The 23,210-nt window shown below is 42.8% G+C and overlaps 1 long non-coding RNA gene across 6 annotated transcripts in view; it reads right to left on the reverse strand.

Annotated features, from left to right (window-relative positions):
- The window catches only part of LOC106482882 (uncharacterized), a 187,476-nt gene extending 165,044 nt beyond the window's left edge, over window positions 1-22,432 (reverse strand). For all 6 annotated transcript variants that reach the window (XR_010884195.1, XR_010884197.1, XR_010884196.1 and 3 more), the window contains exons 1-2: window positions 22,282-22,432; window positions 18,805-18,906 (exon numbers count right to left, since the gene is read on the reverse strand). This is a non-coding gene — a long non-coding RNA (uncharacterized lncRNA). The remainder of the gene's footprint in view (window positions 1-18,804; window positions 18,907-22,281) is intronic.
- Window positions 22,433-23,210: the final 778 nt, after the last annotated feature.

A 23,210-nucleotide genomic window follows, 5' to 3' on the forward strand; every position in this document is an offset into this window, starting at 1 on the left:
TGTGGTCAATATTCCCTGCCTCAAGCTTTTGGTATAAGTGGTGAGGCATTCATAGGAATCAGTCAGCATTTATTTAAGCACTTCCAATAGCTCTTTCATTCTCTTATCCTCCAGTAGCAAGGGTTGTATATATAGCAAGGTCCTGAATATCTATAAGCAAGCTGAGACATAAAGTAGAAGGAAAGCTGGTTAGATGTGCTCCGACCAGGGGGTACTGGAGGTTTGTGGGTCAGTGCTTACTGGAGGGTAATGAGGGCTGTTCAAGTCAGGAGGCACTATATGGTGGTTTGGTACTGGGGTGACTGTTAGAGGTCAGCCAAAGATGTAATGGGGTCCATATGTGCTGCTGTTTGGTGGGCTGGTAAAGGTAAAGTATGTGGGGGTACAAGACTGTCTGAGTTCTGCTTGGTTTGCAACATGTGATGGTCCCTGAGTACAGTGAACTGTTGACTCAGAATGCGTGTGAAGCCTGGTCAAGCCAGTCTAAGCCTAGCTTAGAATATGTTTCCATTACTGCAAGTACAGACTGCTGACTCCTCTACTCCAGTCTGGGTGACCGGAAGACCAGAGCAAGAGAGGCTACCCACAGAGCAGGTACTCAGCACCTTCTGGCAGCTGGAACAGCTGCACTCCTCCTGCATTCCTCCTGCTGGAGCACCACCTCAGCCTGGTTGCAGGAGCTCATGATAAGGCTGCTCATTGCAGCTTTCACAGATTAGGCCTGTTGTGTTCTCTCACTGTATTTAGCAGGGATTAATCTCTGAACCTGCACTGCACCAAGCAGAAGGTGAAGGCTTCAGTAGGGACTGTTGCATGGAGGTACTGATGTCATATGAGCCAAGAATTTACTCTTGAAAAGAAAGAAGGGCCCAGAGTTGCAAAACTCAAGTACAGTCCTTTTCCAAAAGCAGGATGTCTTAACCTGAAGCTTGTTTCAGAGCCAGTTGTGTTACACTGACCTCCTGAAAGAAACAGTTTGAAAGGCTTTTGACCTTTCTTTTCCACTTCCAATTATATTGTCCAACACCTAAACATGAACAGATTTCTTAGAACTACCAGGTTTGAGAGCCAGAAGTAATCCCTTAAAACAGCAAGCAGCAATCTTTGTGACCAGGCAGAATGTTTATAAGAGTTGCTAATGAATAGCCAACATCACTAACAGACAGTACTAACTTGTCCGTAAAGTCTGAAGTGGTAAACTACAGAAGATGTCCTTGCCTTGGGGGTGCACTGAGAGTGCTTCTACCACTGCTGTTCTGCTGCTGGGGCTGTAAAAGCCTGGGGTTAACAGCTAACCCAAGCTCAAGTGCTCAGGTTTGTGGTCTTGTGCTCTGTTTATTTTAAGTAAGAATCTTTGTTGTCTAATGTTCTGCCAGCCCCATATGCCCTTAACCCATAAAAACAGTGTCTGCAAGAAAGCAATCATAGATAATCTAAGAGATCTCTGAGAAATTACTTTTTCTACCTCTGATGCTGGGACAACTGCAATCACATATTCTATGTTCTAATAAAAGCATAAATTCTGGATGGCTGAGAAGAGTCACAACTTCCCTCTGATCCTCCCTGCTGTAGTAGGGCTACATAAGCAAAAAGAAATGAATGACAGACTACTTGAGTAGATCCTTTAGAAGGGTAAAGATGGGTTAATTAAAGCAAAGATAAATGTGCTGAAGTTTTCCACAGCTGAGAGGAGTTTGGCATCTCAGGGACTCTGGGACAGGTGTCAGATGCTCAAGATAATGTACGTAAAGAGGAGCCAGGAGGGCTTGGAGACAAAGAAGTATGCATTAAGGCAAGAAGAAAGGAAAGACACTCTTCCTGGTTATAGCATTTGTTTTCCTGGGTACCACTCACTGAAGGAAGGCAAATATGTAGAATGGTTCAGTGGGTCTGAGGTGCTGATTCCTCAAGCCCAGAGATTCAGCATGCTCAGCCCTGGGAAAGGGAGAGAAAGCTTGGGTTCACTGCACTTAACCCTCAGAATCTTTTAGCAAACAGCAGTGACATGCTTCAGAAGACAGCCTGACCAATCCTGTCAACCGGGCCAGGGGAGGCAGTGAAAAATTCACTTGGAAAGCATCAAAGTATGGGGCAGGGGTCCTACACACTTTGGAGGAGTTGATTCTTTGAGATCCACCTGCTGCTCAGTCAGAGGGGTCATAGAAACAGCCCCAAGACAGAAGACTAGAATACCAAGCTAAGGCTTTCAGATAGATTCAGGATTTTGCACTAATTCAGTTTGTACTGTTTATCTCGCACAGAGATCTCATGCAAAATTCTCTGCCCTCAGGGAGATGCAGAAATATGACAATTCATTCATATGAACTCACTCATCATCTGAGTTGGTAAAAAATGCAATTAAATTGTTCAAAAATAATGTATTAAAAAAAGCTGACAAAAAATCCTCACATAATTGATTTTATTAATATTGTTTACACAGCTTTCTAGAGCAGTCCCAGGTATGTGAAGTACAGAAAATCAAATAATTTATAACACAGCAGAAGTCCCATATTCACTGAATCAGCTATGCAGTGAACATGGTTCAATTCCCCTCTTTATGACAAAACAAACCTCACATTGCCCTCATCCAAACTGAACTAGCAAAGCAGGAATTTCATACTTCCCTGTAAACTGAAAAGCAAACTAATTCAGTAGAAAGACTTTGTTGCAATCCATCCAGTAAATTTATTATAGATCTTCTTACAAGAATGAGGGTTCACTTTCCTACTCATACTTGGCATTTATTTACTCTTTGAAATCCCTCAGAATCTAATGAAGTACGGACTAGATAAATGGACAGTGAGGAGGACTGAAAAGTGGCTGAACTGCCAGGCTCAGATGGTTGTGATCAGCCACACAAAGTCCAGCTGGAGGCCAGTCACTAGTGGTATACTCCAAGGATCAATACTGGGGCCAATACTGTTTAACATCTTCATTAATGGACAATTGGACAGAGTGCACCCTCAGCAAGTTTGATGATGATAGAAAATTGGAAGGAGTGGTTGACACACCAAATGGTTTTGCTGCCATTCAGAAGGACCTTGACAGGCTGGAGAAATGGCAGAGAAGAACCTCATGAAGTTCAACAAAGGGAAGTGCAGGGTCCTGCACCTGGGGAGGAATAACCCCATGCACCAGTACAGGCTGGGGGATGACTGGCTGGAAAGCAGCTTTGCAGAGAAGGACTTGGTGGTCCTGGTGGGCAAGAAGTTGGACATAAGCCAGCAGTGTGCCCTTGTAGCAAAGAAGGGCAGTGGCATCCTGGGCTGCACTAGGAAGAGCATTGCCAGCAGGTCAAGGGAGATGGTCCTTCCCCTCTACTCAGCACAGGTGAGACCACAGCAGAATGCTGTGTCGAGTGCTGGGCTCCCCAGTTACAAGAGACTTGGACATACTGCAGCAAGTCCACTGAAGGGCCACAAAGATGATTAAGGGTTTGGATCATCTGTCATATGAAGAGAGGCTGAGAGAGCTTTGACTGTTTAGCCTGGAGAAAAGAAGGCTGAGGGGGGAGGATCTTATCCCTCATAGGAGGGAGTGAAGAAGACAGAGACAGACTTTTCTCAGCGGTGCCCAGTGAAAGGACAAGAGGCAAGAAGCACAACTGAAATACAGGAAATTCCATTTAAACATAAGAAAAAGCTTTTTTACTGCAAAGGCAGTCAAACACTGGAACAGGTTTCCCAGTGAAGTTGTGGAGTCTCTATCCCTGGAGATACTCAAAACCCAAGTGAACATGGCCCTGAGCAACCTGCTCTATTGACCTTGTTTTGAGCTGGGGTTTGAACTAGACGATCTCCAGAAGTGCATTCCAACCTCAACCATTCTGTGATTCCATGAATCTCCACTGGACTTTAGAGTCCTAGATAGAGATCTGTTGCTTTTAGTAGGCAGTAATTTCCATGAGGTGAGCCAAAGGGAAGAGACACAAGAGATACTTCCTAGCACATCCTGCTTCATCACAAGTCTAATTAATGGCCATGTACTGTTCTATATATTTGTGTATTCTCACTGATAACTCCCAGTGTATTTGTGTATGCACATAAGCATTCAGCAGTGTTCCAAATTCAACTTTTGGAGCCATCCCCACCTTGTACTCCCCACGTAGCAGAACATGAGATAATACTGACATCTGGCTAAGTTCAATGTCTGTTCTGATCTCATTGTACTCTTGAAGGTGATTCAGAAACAGAAAAAGGCAGACACAACAATAAAGGGACCTTTAAATCAGACAGTAGTTTGTAGACTTGGTGGAATTGGCACATCAGCTACCTCAATTTGTTATTTTACCACCATAAATCTAAAGGCAAACAACATTCTCTAGGGGCATGGGTTAGTATTTTCACTAACTGATCTCTTTCTTTTTCTACATTTTTACTTTTCCCATGTCCAGCAAACATAGCACTATTCTATCCCAAAATGCAGAAATCTCCTAACACTCACAAGCTGAGAGGCAACTCCTTGGGCTGCTATCACTGGTCTTTTTGCCAACCACATATTTGAGTACACATTTCCTCAGCATATGCTGTGGAAGAATGGTTAAGTGAAAAGGGGCATGATCTCTTAGAAGTGAGCAATCCTGTCTTCACAATAGAGGGAGGATCCCGCAGCTATGTGAACTGTCCTTGAGCATTCCTAGACCATTACAGAAGGGGAAGACAAGTAGTGGTAAACAAGTAAAGGAGGGGGCTGACAAGCCCCTCCACGTGAACAGCAACTTTGCACCAATCGTGTATTCGCTTTAGGCGCGTGAACAGAGACTGTAAACCAATCATACAGCTATTGCTAGTGCATGCTTATTGCTTGTCTATATATACTCTGTGTAAGCTCTAATAAAGGGAGAACGATCATACTCATATTGAGACTCATCGTTACTCCAGGTCCGTCTCCCACTCCGACAATATGCCTCTGTGAGATTGCTTTTAAGCATCAATGGACTCCATTCAGAATTTGTTTCTTTTCAGTCCATAGACAGTAAAAACTCCAGCAGTGTGATAGGGGAAGTGAATGAAAACAGATGGTGGGTCTTTACTGGTTGTCACAGATCTGATCTTCCCAGCAGATGCAGTAAAGCAGCTCCAAAAATCTTCCAGTCAGCTCACACAAGGAGTGGAACTGAGGAGTTCCCACTAAACTCAGGGCAAAAGCCTACCTTGGAAAAAATCTTCTTCTTTTTGACTAATTCTAGAGCAGGGCTGCCTGTATCAGGTTTCAGTGGGACTTTTCCTAAAATGGACTACACAGTAAGAGAGGACTGCCTTGAGGACACTTTCATTTCCCAACCAAAAGCATTCCTGGTGGCTCACCCAATCTTGTATCAGCAGACACCCACCAAGGCACAGAGCTGCTGTCAAGAAACTGTGGGCCCCATCAGAGGAAAACATGCCTTTATCAGTAGGGGGTGAGAGTTCCTCTCATACTATTGATAATGGAAATCTCCTATCACAGTGGAATCAGTTGGAAGAAAACCTGTCTCTGCTGTGGGCCACTGGATCTTTGCAGAGGCACAAAACAGTGAAGTTTGCCCTACTGCTTGCCTGACTGATTGAATTCTACAAAGTCATGAAAGAAGAAATTGCTAATTTAATCACATGCAGGGAGAAAATTTATCTGAAGCTGGATGACTTTAGAGATGAGGAATTTTTAATAACTAAGGGTGCATTTGAAATAAAGTAACTGAAGAAAACACTGGAGGGTGATACTATTCTATTTGATGCTATCTTCAGAGTAAATCTCATTCACCTCCCACCACTGGAAGAGGCCTTCAAGATTCAGAGGGTCCAATTTTGCCCTCACTGTGTGGCACTGATGTGAGGGACCACAAAGGCAGGAGTAGGTTTCTAAAAACAAGAAAACTGAAGAAGTCTCACTTGATTCTAGCAAATCCTGCTTCTTCTTTCCCCATTCCCTCCCACTTCAATGAGAGTACTACTCAGGATTATCTAGTGGTTTGTCCAGTTCATTTTAAGTAACTTTAATTTAAAGGATTTTCAGGATGGCATTAAGGAGTCTGAGATGTTTCTAAACAGTTAGCAACTGGTGATTACTGGCAGCTAATCCAAAGCCCAGAAATCATATAGTCAAAATAAGTCAGAACCAAAACCAGCAGCAAAAGGAAGGAGCTAAATACAGTTCATTTCCTTACAAAAAATGAGAAGTCTCTTCCCACTGCAACCTATAGCAAAATTCACCATCAACACAATTCGGGTCCTTAATTTCTATAAGTGTGACACAGTATGGAGTGGTATTCTTATATTATTGCCATGGGAAGAGTGGTAGTCATTATGCTATTCCAGCACATCCTGACCAGTGTAAGCCTCTCTTGCCTTCTGGGCAGACCTTTAATGCTTGGAAAAGCCAGCTGGAAAGTCTACCTCCATGTTAGCGGGAGTAAAAAAGCTAGATGTCTGATGACTAAAAAAAAAAAAAAAAAAGTCTTTGCGGTAGATCTTCAACTGAAACTCATTTCCATTCTTTGGCTAAAAAGGCTGAAATCTGCTGACCTGAAAAGTTTTCTACAAAATTCATCTACTAAAGACAGCAGAGGTAAAAGATACAGGAACAGCTGTACAGGGTCAGACCAAAGGTCAGTCTAGCCTGACAACCTGTCTCCAACATTGCCTAATAGTCACTGAATGCGCAGTCCAGGAATGGATTCGACTCTGGAATGGTTATCCTGAATGGAGACGTCTAAACCATTCATCCTGAAATCTGTGCTTCTATAAACAGAGACCAATGACAAGTGCCTAGGGAAAAGGATAAGAACAAGTCAGCAGTACTTCCCAAGCAAAAGGAGCCTGGTCTAACTTTTAAAGTAACCAGCTATGGCTTGTGGAAGAAGATATGCTGCTGAGGCTATATTACACACACTATGACTTTAAAGGCATTAATTGCAAAGGCAAGCACTTCTGGTTTTAATACAGATCAAAGTAAACACTTAACAGCTGCAATATCCTCTTCTATTCTAGATCCAACTGTGACCATAAGCCAATTAGAGCACAATTACAAGACTAATGTTCTACACAAGTAAGAAGTTCCCATCTGCAGTAGAAACTGGAAAACTGTCAGCAAAAATACAGCAAGCCCAAAGCTGTCCCAAAGCCCCATCGAGAAGAATGAACCTGGGGAATCTGTGCAACTGCAGTTGGTACTGGATAATCCTGTCAGGGACTAGCTGCATGGTCTCCTCCCTTAACTGATAGCACCTCACCTTTGGGGTGCCACATCATCCCCCACAACATGGCCTCCCAGGGGATTCACCACCTCCTGCCTGCAGCAGCATGGGCAGTACTTTTGAGCAGTGAACTGACTGAGCCTGCTGCATGAGGAGCAGAAAGAAGTCTGGACTACACCTGAAGTGGGATCTCCTCCCTGCTCACAACTGGTACATAGAATTCCTCTGTACTTGACAGGGAGAGGGAGGTGGCCAACATAGCCTTCCCCTCCCCATCAGAGGACTCTGCAGGGGAGGGAAAAGCAAGCTGGGCAGCCACACGTGTCTGTGAGGATACAATGCAGTGCTCTGAGGCTTCTTTTCCCAGCCCCTAGGTTCTAAAGGACAGAGTTTTCTGTAGGGGAGCATAGACCCATTTCTGTCCTAATTTCTCTAAGAAACAAGCTTTGAACAATATGGCCTACCAAACCACAGTGGGGAGCAGGCCCAAGAGACATCCCTGAACTTGCCTTCACAGGGATCTTTGCAAGCTCCTGGAGCAGAGACCCCAGAGTCACACTGGAGAGCATATTCTCCTCCAGATTCTACCCATGGGTGACCGCAGGATCCAAAGCACAGACACTGTGGTCGGTGGTAGAGTTAGTGGTGTGTTCTGACAAAGATCTGTTCAAATTCCCTGTAACAAGGCACATTGCCCATGAAACGCGATTGTTCTCCCAGTTTTTCCAAGAACTGAACCTTCACCTTCTTGAACGTAATATAACGCTACTTGCTGGTCTGTTTGTATGCGGCACTGCAATCCTGATTTTGCCACTGGGTTATCTGATCACCAGGGAAACTTTAAAACCTCTACCTGCACAGACTGATGAGGAGTGCTGTTTCTTCAGGGTTGCAGATTGTACCTCACTGGATCTTCTAGGAGCCTGAAGGAGTTTATCAGAACAGCAAAAGACTGCAGCAGAAAGGCCAAATATTTAAACAAAAGAGGCTGATAGAAGACCAAAAGGGTTCAGCAAGGGCAGATGGCAACAGAAAGTAGGGCAGTTAAAGAAGTGAACACATTTCAAGCCAGAAAAAAGGTGGAGAAAGGAGCAGTGAGTCAAAGAGATGAGGGATGGCAGCTGATGGCAAATATGAAAGTGTACATGAAGCAGTAGTTCAGGATGTTGCAAAGGCTCTCCACTGTTTGAGAGCCTTCCAATGGTGCAGGTATGTTCAGTACATGCTGAAGGACTTTGTGGCAGTAAAAAACAATCTTTGCTTCAGACTTTTGTGCCCCTCCAGGAGTTGGGTCCATCTGGTGCACAACTGGAACCACAGCTTTTGATTCCATTTTTTTCCAAAGGATTTTGTGTATGGTTCTCACACACTAGAATCACTCTGTAAACTGAACCAATGTGCAGTGAGGGCAATCAGATCTGCTTTAAAAGCACTCTGTTGCTCTGAAACAAAGTGCTACAGTAGATGCAGCCAATGTTTGTTTCAGGCCACTGTCTCCATCACCAAAGTAGCTTGGGGATCAAGTCCCAACTACACTGAAGACTGAATTTCTATCTTTGAAGCAGTCTGAAGCTGTACACCCCAGGGACAATCCAGTTCACAAATACCAGGACATGAAACTTGAGAGATGGGAACAGAGTGTTCTTCCTAGGGATTCTGACTGGAAAACAGACTTCAAGAGGAGATCAGGCAATAGCTGCATGACCTTCAAGGAAATGCTACTTCCCCTTTGAAATGTCATGTCCACGACAGGAACGACATTAACAACACTGACACACTTGTCAAACAACCAAGTCGTCCTACAAAGATAACCTAAACAAAATAATAAAAAATAAAAATTCATTAATACCAGGTATATTTTTGCTCTCAGTTTAAAAAAAAAAAAAAAAGTGTGTGGGGGATTTTATCAACACATGCTATGTTATGCTACAGGCATATGCTACATGGAAGGTGCTCAATTACCAGTGCATTTACTGTACACATGAAAATTGTTGAAAGCAAGGGATGTTTCCATTTTCAATTCAGTCAAAGTTTTCCTTGTGTAGTGTTGCTACTTAACACCAAAATCCTAGAAAGCTTGCATTTAAAAGATGCATAAATGTGACATTTCATGAATTTGAACTATTTTACAGTTATTTTACTGTTGTAAAATTTTCATTTTTATACTAATATTTTATTTGATAATTATAAAATGTGATTCTATTCCACCAGTATGACTAAGAACTTAGCATTTTCTTCTCATGAGCGCAGGGATTGAAAGTTTTTAAAAATTTCTACTGTGCACAAGAAATTAACAGCAACACCAACAACATCCCTCTGTTATGGGAAAAACAAAGCTGAATGAATATTGCAAGTTCAGAGTTTCTGCAGGAGAACTATACAGTAGAGGGTGCAGCTGCCCTGAGTCACTTGCTTCCTTCCAGCGTTAGCTTTGTTGTAGCTGCAAAATATGCTAAGGAGACAAATTTGTAGACAGATGAAGTAGTTTTTATTAAGCTAAACAGTATAGCTGGGGGGGGGGGGGGGGGGGGGACAACAACCACCAAGCTTGCAGGCATAGAAACCCTTCCAAGCATGAGATTTCAAAGCTGAGTACATACTGAGAACAAGAACTCTGGGTTTACTCAGATATTGGTAAAGCATCCAATAGAAAAAGCAGCTGGCACCTGTGGAGGAGGGATTCAGTAGGGGGACACTGTGCAAATCCTAAGGGACAGAGATGAATTGCTAGTGTGTGGAACAGAGAGTGGGGAGGAGGAAGATTCTAATTTACCATAAAACCAGTATCTATCTCTATTATAGGGTCCACAGCAGAATTATAATTTTTTGTTTCAAAGTTTGTTTTTAGGAAGTTCTTTGAAGGTTTCTCTTAAAAAAATTTAGAAGAGTAAAATATAAGACTTATGGCAAATTTTCTGTTTCTGTTCTTCTGCTTACCAGACCATATAGTCAGTCACACATTCAGCTATAACAAATGTTAGTTATCTTTGCTTTTGTCTTTGAATTCTTGTCAATAGAATAAAACTGAACATTTCAGCCAGCCTTTCATTATCCAGAAAAATCAGATTGGTTAAAGGACTGAAAACCAGTATTAAGAACCTTACTCAAGACAGGTTCCAAGAAGAGGTACTGAAACATTTCCAAAAGAAGTTTATAATCATAAATAGAGGATCAACAATATCTGGATTATTTTCAATAAGCCAAGACAGCTTAATCTATAATAAAGTTGCCAGAAGTCAAGAATATCAACATATAAAAACCAATTTTATGATAACCTTCCCATCCAAGGGTAATCTCCACCTTAAAGAGCACAAGTGGACAGATGCTAACTGCAGTATCAACTTTCTCTACAGACCCACTTTTCAAGATGAAGAGTATCAGCGTCCTGGCAAAAATCAGTGAGAGTGTCTCCAAGTCTGGAAGCTGCCTGTATCTGCTTTGCAGCTGGCCACATGTTCACAGTGGGTATCCTGTCATGCACAGTGTACTAACTACCAAGAAGGAAAAAAAGGATTCTACACAGTCAGCACCAGGATAGGCAAGAAGAACCCATTTGAAAATAAGTACAAATGGGTCACTGGCCCACTGCAACCCAAATGACTGGAAACTCTACATGCAACTAGTGAGAACATGTTCCTCTATAGCAGCTGGTTTCAGGCCTAGAATAGGCTAGACATCCATAGGGGTGGTCATGACTTGGCCAGTTTCCATCCACAGACTCAGAAAGCTGCTGTAGTTCAACCCACAAGTGTTTTGGAAATCTGCTTGCTATGGGTTTAAAAAAGGTCAAACACAAGGTGCTCAGAAAAATAGCTATGCTGTGATCACTCTGGCTGCTTTAATCGGGCAGCCAAGTCTGCCTTGTGACAGACAGCTGGGAAATAGAGAGGGTTTATGATTCTCGATGCTACTGAGAGACTGATCTGTATCCACATTGAAGCACTTGTGTTTCATGCAAGCACATGAACTGCACAACAAGAATTTAGAGGACGGAGCAGCTGCATTATGAGGAGATTTTTCTCTTTAATTTGGAGACTTGCAGGCTGAGGGGATACGACTGAGAACTCTCAATTTTTCCATTGCCTTCATAATTTTAGAGTAGAACTGTTATTCACAAAACCCCGCAAAACTAGAAGCTTGGGGCGCTCTCTCAGACTATGTGGGAGATAGGTTCCAAACAGAACCTTTTCTTCAGGTTCCAAACAGAACCTCCTTTCTTTTTTAAACACAGCAAGTAGTGTATTTCTGGAATCTGTTGCCACATGAGACTGAGAAGAAAAACAGTATTAACAGGCTAGACAAAAAGGATTAATTTATGGACAGTAGTTCCAAAACAGACATCAAAGGGAAAAGGCACACATACCTTCTAACACTCCTAACACAATGACTGTGAATGCTGGGAGAGAATGAGGGGAATGCACAACAGAAAGCAATCAGGATCATATTCTTGCCCTATATAGCATCACCTGTTATTACTGTCAGTGGCAGGAACACTCATCTATATGGGCCATAGCTTTGACACAGTAGGGCACTTCTTATGTTTTTATGAATGAAGCTATAACTAGGAAAAGGTCATTTACACTACAGGTCTAACAAGCCTGCGTCACTGCAGGAAAATGCAGCCGGTGTGGCTGCACTTCTGTCAGGCTACACATGAAAATATGTATAGAAATTAAAAAGTGCTAGGTGTAAGTTTTGAAGAAGTTCTACTGCCTGCTGGAGCACAGAAGCTAAATTCAGGATGGTTTACTGTTATATTTCTGTAGCTGAACTGAAGGTTCTTCTGTAACTCCTGAAGGTTTAGAAAATCTCATTTGCTGTTCTTCCTTAAGTGCAGTTCCTCTCTATACCACTCCTTGCTCCATAGGAACCCAATGAAAATATTGGGCTTTGTCCCTGTTGCAGTGTGAACTTCTCTGCCAAACTTGCATCCAAACAAGTTCACTTTATAGCTTAATAAAGAAAGTATCTAACTGATTCAGCAATGAAAACTTTTTTCCTTTCTCATGGTATGAGAGCACAAAGGTTTGAAGGAAGTATCCTTAGTGTGGTGGAATTCAAGCACATGCTGACTTCCTCTGAGCACAACAGATCTCACCTGCTTCCTTTCTTCTCCTTTCAGACCTCGCAGCTGTGATAGATATGTTACTAGAACACAGCACATGTACCACACATCCCTTCATCTTCCTCTCACCATTTCTGCACTCCTGATGAACTAACTGAAAAGGAAACAAAGTTGGGCAGCAGACACCTGGATGTGTGCAAGGCCCAACCAAAGGCTCAGGAGATCTGATTGAGAGTTGAAACAGTTCCTGCTCCTCTTAGATATTAAATATAGCTATGGAAAATTCTGGGAAAAGAGCTGACATATGCATTTATATGCTACACACCCCCAAAGCCTTCTATAGCACAGAATTTGCTATATTACCTTAATTACTGGGCAATTACAGTGGCTGCTAGTCTATACATAGAAGAAAACATAACAACCAACTTCATACTAACGGATGAGCAGGGGGATTTCTGAATATGCTTGGGGCTCCCTGGGTAGCCAGATAGAAGAGGAAGATTCCTAATAATTATACTGGATCCTACTCCTTTCTCAAGTCTGAGGAAATGCCTGTTTCCATTCTTTCTGAAGCCAGCCAGTGAGAAGGCACAACATTTTTCTTTACTGAAATCTAAAAGATATGTCCGTATACTAACTAGTTCATGTCTTAGCCTTCCAGATTTAACCTGAAATCATAGGGTTGTATAATACATGAAGCAAAGCACTGCCCTGGGGCAACAGAGATTTCACCTGCTTCAATAGGAACTGGACAGCTGGTATTTGTCCATAAGTAGTTGGTAGGAGAATTAGTTACACTGCTCCCTGTTATAGCCTAGAAATTGAGTCCCTGGAAATTACAACAGAAAAGAACCTATTAAAATCACCCATTTCCTCCACCTGGCATCACACAGGCTTAATTCATTCTGGATTATTAGACAAAGTTGCTTTAGACAGCAGAATACTGCGCTTGATGTTGCTAAGCCCAACTCATTAGACTCCTTCCTAGTGGAAGATCCTAGAACAGTGTCACCCTTCTAACACTGAGAGCAACAGATGAGAAAATAGGCTCTTAGTATATGAAAACAGTTGATATTTACTGAGATCAGTTTCTTTTCAAGTAAGTTTTCTCACAGCTGAGCTGTTCATAAGGTGACCCCTCCCCCAACTCTCAAAGAAATCATAAAACCATCTGATCCAAAATTCGTTCTCATTGGGGGAAAGGAATAACCATGGGAAAAAAATCTCCGAAAGAAACAGAAAATACAAAACTGAAAATAGAAACAAAAAAACATAGGAATATATATGAAAGTAATCAGGTCATCCTTGGCATCAGTCAAACAAGAAAGCTGCTGATTAGTAAAAACGGATAGCACACAAAAAAGTTGCACTGATCTTGAAATTTCAAGTTGCATAAATTCTAAGCTATTCCCAAATCAATTTTTAGAAAATGCTGTACCTTTCATTGTCCTGAGGAAGAGATTAGATTATGTATTTTTTCATTACTAACCACTAGGTGTCACTCTTCCCATTTTGTTCTCATTACGTCCACGATGTATGTTGCAGAACATGACGGATTAATTTTATATCATTTTTTACCTGAAAAGTCTGCTAAATAATCACTCTACAGCGCAATAAACAAATGATCAAATAAGGCACAAAGCTTCCCTGAACACAGGCCCTACAGTCTGAAGTGAAAAATCTGGCTCTCAAATACTCACAGTTCAAAGTGTTTTGGAGATGAGGCTTAGATTCAGCATCATCTCCATCTAGAAAGGGTGAAAAATATAATCTCAGTAGATATGAGTACAGATTTATGAACTGTCCAATTAATTTCCAATTTTCAAACACTCACAAAAATGAACAACTTGGCTGCAAGGCAACACCTCTCTGCACTCTGCAGAGTCCATTTTATCTTCAGAGTGTGACCCTTCATCCTGCATTTGTCCCTGTTGTAGTTTCTCTGCAAAACTTGCATCCTATCAAGTTCACTTTATAGCTTCATAAAGAAGATATCTCAGGTAAGGTACCTGGCAAAGCCCTTAGCCTGCACCCTCCTATTTCTTATAGGATATCCACTTGGTAAACTTCTGTCTTTTTAGCCCCCAGTCAGAAAGTGGCTTCCCTCTTTGATACTGCCCATATTGATGACATTCATGAGGAATCAGTGTTTCTCTTTGCGCTACACCTTAACTCACATGTAAGCCAAATCCCACCTCCAAAATCTGCACTACCCAATTCTGTGCTGATGCATGAATATGGATGTTGTGTGGCATTGAGTACCTTTGATATGATACCTACAAAAAAAATGTAACATATTAGTGAATGCAAAAGTATCATTGCCAGGAAAGTAACTGTTTTCAGCAAACAAGGGTAATACCAAAGAACTGCACTGTAAAATTCCTTCCTTAAGGCCAAGGTTGGATTTGTCTTTGCTTTGCTGGGACTCTTCTGGCCCTCTTCCAGCTTTCCTTTAAGCAAGACAACATATACTGAAAGGAAGGAAAGAAGAAAGGCCAAGGTATTGACAAAAGAAAAGGAGAGCTATATTCTAGGCTACTTTCATATTGGGAAGTGCATTTTCTTTTCTTAAGGGTGTAGATGGTATATTTCTTGGGAATAAACTGGAAGAAGAGGCCAAGAACTAAGGTTCCACTCTTCTCAGTATCTCCAGATTGAACAGTAATTCTGCTGCCCTGCATCAACCTGATGAATTTTAGGTCTTCAAAACTCATCATTTTTTAAATAGACAGGAAGAACACAAACACTCTTGAACTCAAGTGAAGCGTAAACTAGAACACTAGTGCTGCCTCTTTGGTCCTTTTCTTATGCCTTAAAGAGTTTCCAGAGGTTCAGTTTGGAGAAGTAAATGCTGCTGACTGCTACAAAGCTATTCACAATATTTTGTTCTCTCTGCAAGTTTTTCTATTTTTCAGTCAGAGAATTGTTCCTCTCCTGTGAGAAATTTTAACAAAACTCAATTGGAAAATTTGTGTTTGAAATTTTTCAACCATTCTCTACATTTAACATCAATTTTACTGTTGAGACAAAAGGTCAGGATTTTGACATCAGGAACACACTGCAGTTGTATCCACTAACATATTCCAGTTTTCTCACACTTCCCATGCTATCAAAGACGAGATAAATTGTTGCTTACTTACTATACAATGAATATCTAACACATCATGAAAATGAGAAAATGCTTCCACACCACAGACAGCATGAAAAAAATAACACCATCTTTGTATCCTTGCTGGTTAACAAGTTTGGCATAGTAGAACTATGAATAAATTAGTAACAGTGTGAAAAATCAAAAGCCAATAGATTAAGACTGACAAAAAGAATGTACCTTTTCTTAAATAGAGATAAACCCATATTTGAATGGAACACTATTAACCTTCTAATAAATTCCTTAGTATAAAACGATTCTTTTTCAGTCTGTGTCATGACAGGGCAGGTTAATGCACCCTGCTCTAATTCCAGTAAAGAAAAGCAAGATGGAAGTCTGACAAATTAATATTTTATTTGCATTTCCAACAGCAAAAAAGAAACCAAGCTTTTCCTTAACCTAACTAATCACATTCCAGCTGACACTCTCCATTCCCCAAGACTTATCTTGCTATAGGAATGAAGCCACTTTCCAAAAGATATCAAAGAGAAGTCTCTCTTAGAGGCACAGGCTTTTCATTCACTTACACTTCATGTAGCTTAAGAACTAAAAAAAAGAAGATTGGCTTGTTGCTTAGGAGAACAATGCAGAGCTCTCCAAGACTGTGGTTTCCCAAGCCAGGAAGCACACTTGGCAAGGCACTGCTGTACCAATATGGGCCAACGCAGCACCAGAGTATCACAGCACAGGGAACTGAACCTGAGACTCCATATCCCAAATAAGGGCCTGACCCAACACACTGCTGGCTAGTTTGGGATTAGTCTCTCTCTTGTGTAAGTAACTGAATGTTCACTCTGACCCACATAAAAAAGACCTACATTATAGCCCAGGGTCAGTACACTTACTTGGGTGTAAGAAATCCATGCTTAAATGTCTATTGCACATGAAGTACAGGTGGGATTTGAATGCAGTTCTTCAACAACCAAATAAATACCCTGAATGCTGGTGTTTTTGCTATTCTGGTTCCAGATAAATCTTTCGTATATATCTGTTTTGTAGCAATGCAAAATAGGAAAAAAAGGGTTTTTATAGGATGGGAGGCTTTCCTCTCCATCTCTAGAGAAAATATCAGATAGACAAAAAGGAAATTAAGATTTTTATGATAAAAGAACCTCCTAGCTTCATCCAGAAGCATACTGGAGAAGATAATTACCTTTTAAACCAGGAACACTAGTTTTCATTTCTCATGTGCCCCAATTTTTTTTGCTGGAGTAACTTTGTTTTTTAACTGAGCCATGCCTGTTTAATGTAGGAGAAGAAAGTTCTATTGATTTTTTTGTGACTCCTAAAACTGGAGAGTTTATCAGGAAATATAGCCCCTTTCCTTTCTGCCTAAGTAGAACACTAACAAACTTGTTAGCTATTCAAATTCCTTTCATTGAAGTTTGATGTGAAACCATTGCAGTCTATGGTCTTTCTCAGAAGGAAATAGCTGAACTTTAGAAAACATTTATGCTTGCAAATCTTTCACTGGTCACCCAGATATCATATTGCTCTTCCTATCCCCTGTCTGGATGAATTAATCCACAGCTGCCAGTCTGCATGCAAAACTCTAGCTTTTGGTCTCACACCCTGCCCCTAAGCTGGGGTGGCACAGAACACAAACTGAAGGGCGGTTTGCTTCCCTTTCCAATCCTGAAACTCCACACCCAAGCCCTTTCTAAGGCCCTTTCATCAAGCAGGCTTATTATTAAGAACAAATGAGAAACTCTAAAAAGAACAGTCCAATTGTAAAGTTCTGATCACTCTCTGTGGTCCTCTCCTCATTCCAGTGAGTCCAAACCTTTCAGCCTTCCTGAGTCCCAGTGTCTGAATCTTCATGTGTTGGGTGATCGGTAGCTGGCGTACTGATTGCGTGACAGATGGGATAGGGGATGCCATGCGACAGCGTGCTGGGTTATGGGACAAGGGCAGGCCAGTTGGTTTGTGGTAACTCAACAGGCCCAATGATAAAGCAAGACAGAGTTCCCAGGTACAAAAGGTTCAAAAATATTTACTGACATTTGAAAACCTGACAGGATCCAAGTCTCCTCTCTCTTAGATCTGACCTACACAGGGAAAGTAATTAGTGCAACTATTCCTGAATAGTAAAATACATAGAGTCACTATTCTCTGATGAAGTCATTCTTAGCTGCTCACAGAACAGGTCTGTTCTGGCACTGTTACACCAATCAGTCTCTCAGATGGACTAAAGGTTATATTGGCTTTAGAGTCAAATAAAAAGCTTTGCTGGTATCTTTAGAGATATTCCTGATTAGAATTGAGGCAAGAGCAGAATTAGGGGCAAAGGTAGAATTCCTGCCCTGGGCAAAGATCTAGTAAAATATATACATACTGCTCAGCAGTACACTGATCTCATCTGGGTTTTTTGCAGCAGAGAATTTCATCCCACATAAAGACATTTGTAAGATCAGGCTAAAGGCTGTACAGTTGTGAGCTGGAGAAAACACAGATGAAGGTAACACCACACAAAAAATCTGCAAACAAAATGCAACACTTAAAATATGATTTGAAAAACCCTCTATCTTTAACTGAAAGCAGCTTAAAAAAAAAATTGAAATACAACACCTAAAAAGGTAGCTCTCATAAAGTGTAAAAAAGATATTACAGAGAAAACTTCCACTAAGCTACTCTGCTCTGATGTTCCACTCTGATATACACTACTTCTCACATTTAAGAGCAAGGGTCACTCATGGGAGCGAGCTTAGCTTACTGTACCATGCAGACAGCCCTTCAAATATGTGAAAACTCTCCACAGCTTCAGCAGCAATATATTAGACCACTGATTTTCAGTCAGAGAAAACAGGGCAGTAAGGGATTTTAACAGGTCATATAGGTTCTTTCCCCTCCCCAAAACAGGATCAACTCTGGCTAAACCACTCTGGCTGACAAGCAGTGCTTAAATTTCTTCAGTGATAGAGACTCCATATTTTGCTAAGGCCATTTTCTCCAGCCTTTCACTATCCTTATGGAAATGAAAAGGGGACTTGGGAGGGGGGGGGGGGGGCGGGATGGTTTTTTTTGTTTTGTTTTTTTAAGTATAAACTGAATCTCTCTCATTTCAAACTTGAATTATTTCTTGTCCTAAGTACCCTGTAAGTGTAGGACATAACTCTTTTCAGTGGTCTTTTATATGTCTGAAGACTGTACCCTCTCAGACTTCTCTTCCCCTAGACTTAATTCCAGCTCCTCCAAAATTCCACGCAAAAGCCATATTCATGTAAATACGTTCATAGAACAAATTAACACGTATCTCACATAATTATTTTGCATAGAAAAGCTGCAACTAAAAAGCTGTACAGGTTTCCTCCCCTCTCCTTCACAGAGAACAGCAGCTCTGTGAAACTGTCAGGCCAAGGCCACCTGGGCTCCACCACGACATTCCTCCCAGCCACTCCACTCTGCAGCATGACTTACCCAGACACTGCAGGGCCCAAGCACAGTCAGCCAGCTGCAAACCTCACTTCCTGCCCTTCAGCTCCTCACTTCCTCTTGTAATTACCATCAGTAATGTCAAGCCTGGAAAAAAAATTGTGAGTCTACAGGAAATCTCCTAGAAGGACCTGGTGCAAAAGAACCTGTGATACATTGGAATGCAGCTCTCCGGAGAAAAACCCTTCACAAAGAATGTTGCAAGCCACAGGATCTGATATAGATGCTCTGGGTGACTCAGGCAAGTGGAGAACAATTGCAAAGTTCTGAAAATCCATTTAGACAACATGCAGGTGCCTGTAAAACAAGCATTCCAAACAAATACAGAATTAAACAGAATGAACATATAACAAATGTTGAAGGGAATTGAACAACTTCTTCCATACAGGGCTTTTTGATAATAGCTTTGGAGCTAAATAAAATTTGGGAAATAGATTAAGAAAGATGCTGATCTGGCACTAGAGGCTTGCCACTGAACTGTTACAGGAATGAAGAAAAGGGAACCCACTATGAAACAGCTACAAAAAAAGGAATATAGCAGCATAGAGCAGCTTAAATGGCAAAGAGTAGGCCAAAATAGATAAAGACCACAGAACCCCTGTTTATGCTGTAAGCAGCATTTAGTGCTATGGAAAGGGTTCCAGTTCATGCTATAAAAAAGTATATTAACTAAACCAAGTAAATACTGACATAAAACTGCCATCAAGAACTAGAAATCTATGGTAGGTGTTTCAATTGCTCTTATGCAAATTTAAAAAGATGCTGCTTAAAGAAGCATCTGGTACTTTCAAACTTTTTTTTTTTTAATAAAATGACTTAACATAATGCCAAATGACTGGCAGAATCAAAAGATGAAATATTAAACAACATGTAAAGGATATTAGGAAACAGAAAGTCTGCACCATTGCTCACTATTGTCCATGTTTACAGAAACAAATTTAGGGTCCCCTGCAACAGAGACAGAACTCCCAATGCACCCATAAGAGCAGAAGCAAGCATTTCTTTTAACTGCTCTCAACACTATTCAAATGCCTGTATCAAAAATTCTTTATCTTATGAAATAATTCAAGTAAGTTTTGGCTTGTTGATTTTGAACTTTTCTATCAGTATTATTTATTCTTTCACTAACAGCTTGGCAAATCTTAAGCCCCTGTCTTGACAAAACTTCACCTTTTAACCCATTCTCAGGTGTGATTCACACAGAATGCCTGCACAGACTCTGGCACAGTACTGCATCGGAGGAGGTAAATTACCCACAGATTTGGGTCAGCCCTACAGCATGGATGTTACTCTTGCCCTAGTTCAAACACTTTCTAGTCACTGAAGGGATGGAGGGTAGGTAGAAGAAATCTTTATTTTTTTATTAAACACAATTGAATGGCCTTCCAGTCCCTCATTGTCCCAGTCATAATAATTTGCTGCCAGATTATCACCTTAAAAAACTGAGCCTGCTGCTGCAAAATGATTTAATCATGGCCAGAAAGGAGAAACACTGCCTAATAAGGCTTGCTGATTGATTGTCAGCTACATTTTCTGCAGCTGAGATTTGAGAATATGTTTTAAGGCATTAAAAATACAAGAATTGCATTTCACTTTTATTTTAATATATTATTTCCATTTTTAAGGAATAATAATTCTTAACATGCCACAAATGTTAACTAATCTTTACAAAATCTCTGGCTGCAAATCCAAATTATTTGTATTTCCCTCTTACAGATAGAAAAACTGAGCCATAGAAGGTAATGTGAATTACCAAAAGTGAATTAGTGATGGAGCTCAGATTAGAAACCAGCATCCTTGTTTCTGTGGACGGCTGTGCTTAAGTTTCAGCCAGGGGAGGCCACAGAGCTCTAATGGAAGCATTTAAAGGCACTGCACCCTGTCCTTTCCCCAGTCATGTTACTGGAAGCATACCTACCACTCAACCAAAATGCAGATGCTGTCCCCTAATACACCTGTGTACTGCCACTGCTTGACTGTCACACTTCCAGTTCTGTGCTTGGAGAGGAACTAGGGACCACTGCAGAAGAATCAAGGAAAGGACTTGTGGGGGAATTGATTTTTCTGACAAAATGTACCTGCTTGTGGGCTGCAGAGTGATCCCTGCCATAGGCTCTGCTGTCTCTTTAGATATAAGCATTCAACTTCCACCAACCACTACTTGCTCACAGGGAAAAAAACAAAGATGACTAGAACAATACTAAAAACCTTACAGAAGTGATAAATCAGCACTGCTCAAGGTTCCCAATCAAGAGAAAAACTTTATTCAGCAAAGAATTATGTATATGTTTAAGTACTACAGAAGTCAATGTAAGTAGCATGAGGTCATATTGGTAATTTGTTTGGGAGGCTAGAGGGAAGGAAGAAGCAGGGGCATGCATTCAGCTTAATCTTCCTGAAAAGAAGTTCTCCTTTCAGTAATTTGGACATTGCTGAGTTCAACAGAGATGCTGCATTTAAATATTTTGCCCTCAGAAAAAAAAAAATCTCACATAAACATTTGCCCAGAGAGCATTAGAGGAAAAGCAACATTTCTCTTTGAAACCCTCTGCCAGTCTCTATAAAGGTTATACCCAAATACCAGGACACATCAAATCCCATAGCAATCAGACCCAGGATGTTCATTTTCTGCATTGAAGCTGAACAAGAGCCCTTTGTTTGGAGTGCTAAATGTAAGCATTTCAAAGTGCCTTTTAGCAGGTTCGTCAACAGCTGACATGTTATTGTATATGCATTTCTTTTACTCAATCTTTAAGTTACAAAACACTCTTCCCTTATGCTGGGACTTTCAAAATGGGATTAATGTTATGGGGTGGGGAGGAAACACAGCCAGCAGTCCTGCCCATGCCAAGGCATAGCTTGGCCCTTATGGATTAGGTTAGGACTGTCATACCAGTGATACATGGCATAAGAAAGAGCTTCCACATCCACTGCATTTTGCAGAGAACCTCCCATCACAGATGTTAACTTTGCTGTACTACAGGATGGCAGAAACAGAGAACCAGATTGTGAAGCTTGAGCAAATCACTTGTTTTTAGACTTTTGTGTATCTTCAGATTTTATCTGAAGATGCATTTTGTCTCCTTCCAGAAGGAAGGCAGAAGAACTCGACAGGGCTGCTCCTGCAGGGACAGCCTAAGTCCCACAGCACAGCCAGAGATCAGCGACTTGGTTCCTATATGGGGAAGGCCCTCCCTTCCTTCCCTAGCACTTCCAGTGTTATTTTACTCTTGATGTTATAAGCCAAAACAGCAGCAGCCCAGTTCCTTCTCCTCCATTCACTGCTTTCTACTTCGCAATTTTATCCTAATTGTTCTGTTCTCTCCACTCGCTCCTTACACAGCAATCTACCTCCACTTCTAACGGGTTTCATTACCCACCCATAGAAGCTCTCCAGGCCCTTCTGCCGACGAGTAGCCCTGGCCCAGGCCTGCTCCCCCTCCTCCCTCCAGCTTCACCCACCTAATTCCCCTCCGCAGACCGTTATTTCACATTTCAGCTCCGGCAGGCACCGGCCAAGCCCCTCACTCAGCTCCACCAGGGCATCGCCGGCCGCCAACGGCCCCGCTCCGGGCCGCACAGCGCCTCTCCACACCCCTGAGCGAGCCGCCCCTTCGGGCGACCGTTAAACGGCCGCTTCCTTGCGCCGGCCCGCCTCCCGCTGACGACGCCCTAGGCCCCTCAGCCGCCCCCCAGCAGCTCCCACCCTCCCTCAGAACCGCCGTCTCCCCTTATCACCGAGCAGCAGCAGCCGCCGCCCTAGCCTTATCACCAGGGGCAGCGACACCCGCCGCCATCCCACCGCGGCCCCTTTCAGCGGGCGGCGCATGCGCGGGCCGGGCCGGGCCGCCCGCCGCAGCCCCGGGGCCCGCGAGACCCCGCGCGGCCGCCACCACGGCCGCCCGGCCCGGCCTAGCCCGGGGCGGAGCGCGGCCCCGCCCCGCCCCGCCCCGCGCGGGGCTTTGTTAGTCCGCATGCAGCATCTGCCCGGGAGGCGGCTGTCCCCGCCCGCCTGCCCGCCGCGGCGAGTGCTCGGGAGGCGGCGCGGCGGGGGCTGCCCCGGCGGCAGGCCCGCCCCGCCTGGTGCCCGCGGCGCCCACCGTCACCGCTGCGGGCTGTTGGGTCACTGGCACCTCCCTCGTTGCGGCGGCCTGATGCGAGCGGGCGGCCGCCGGCGGCGGCAGCGGCACCCGGCGCTGCCGCGAGTGGTCGTTTTTCCCTCTTTCCCCGAAAATCGCGTGTTTTGATCTTCCCGGCGGCGAGCCCGTGCCGCCTCCCCAGGGCTGCGCGCGGGCCCCCGCTGTGGCGGCGCCCCCCCGAGCGCCGGCCATGCGGGGCGCGGCCCCCGGCAGCGCGGCGGCGGCGGGCGGCGGGCGCTGAGCGCGGCGGCG

This window comes from Apteryx mantelli, chromosome 4, assembly GCF_036417845.1.
Source record: "Apteryx mantelli isolate bAptMan1 chromosome 4, bAptMan1.hap1, whole genome shotgun sequence".
NCBI lineage: Eukaryota > Metazoa > Chordata > Aves > Apterygiformes > Apterygidae > Apteryx > Apteryx mantelli.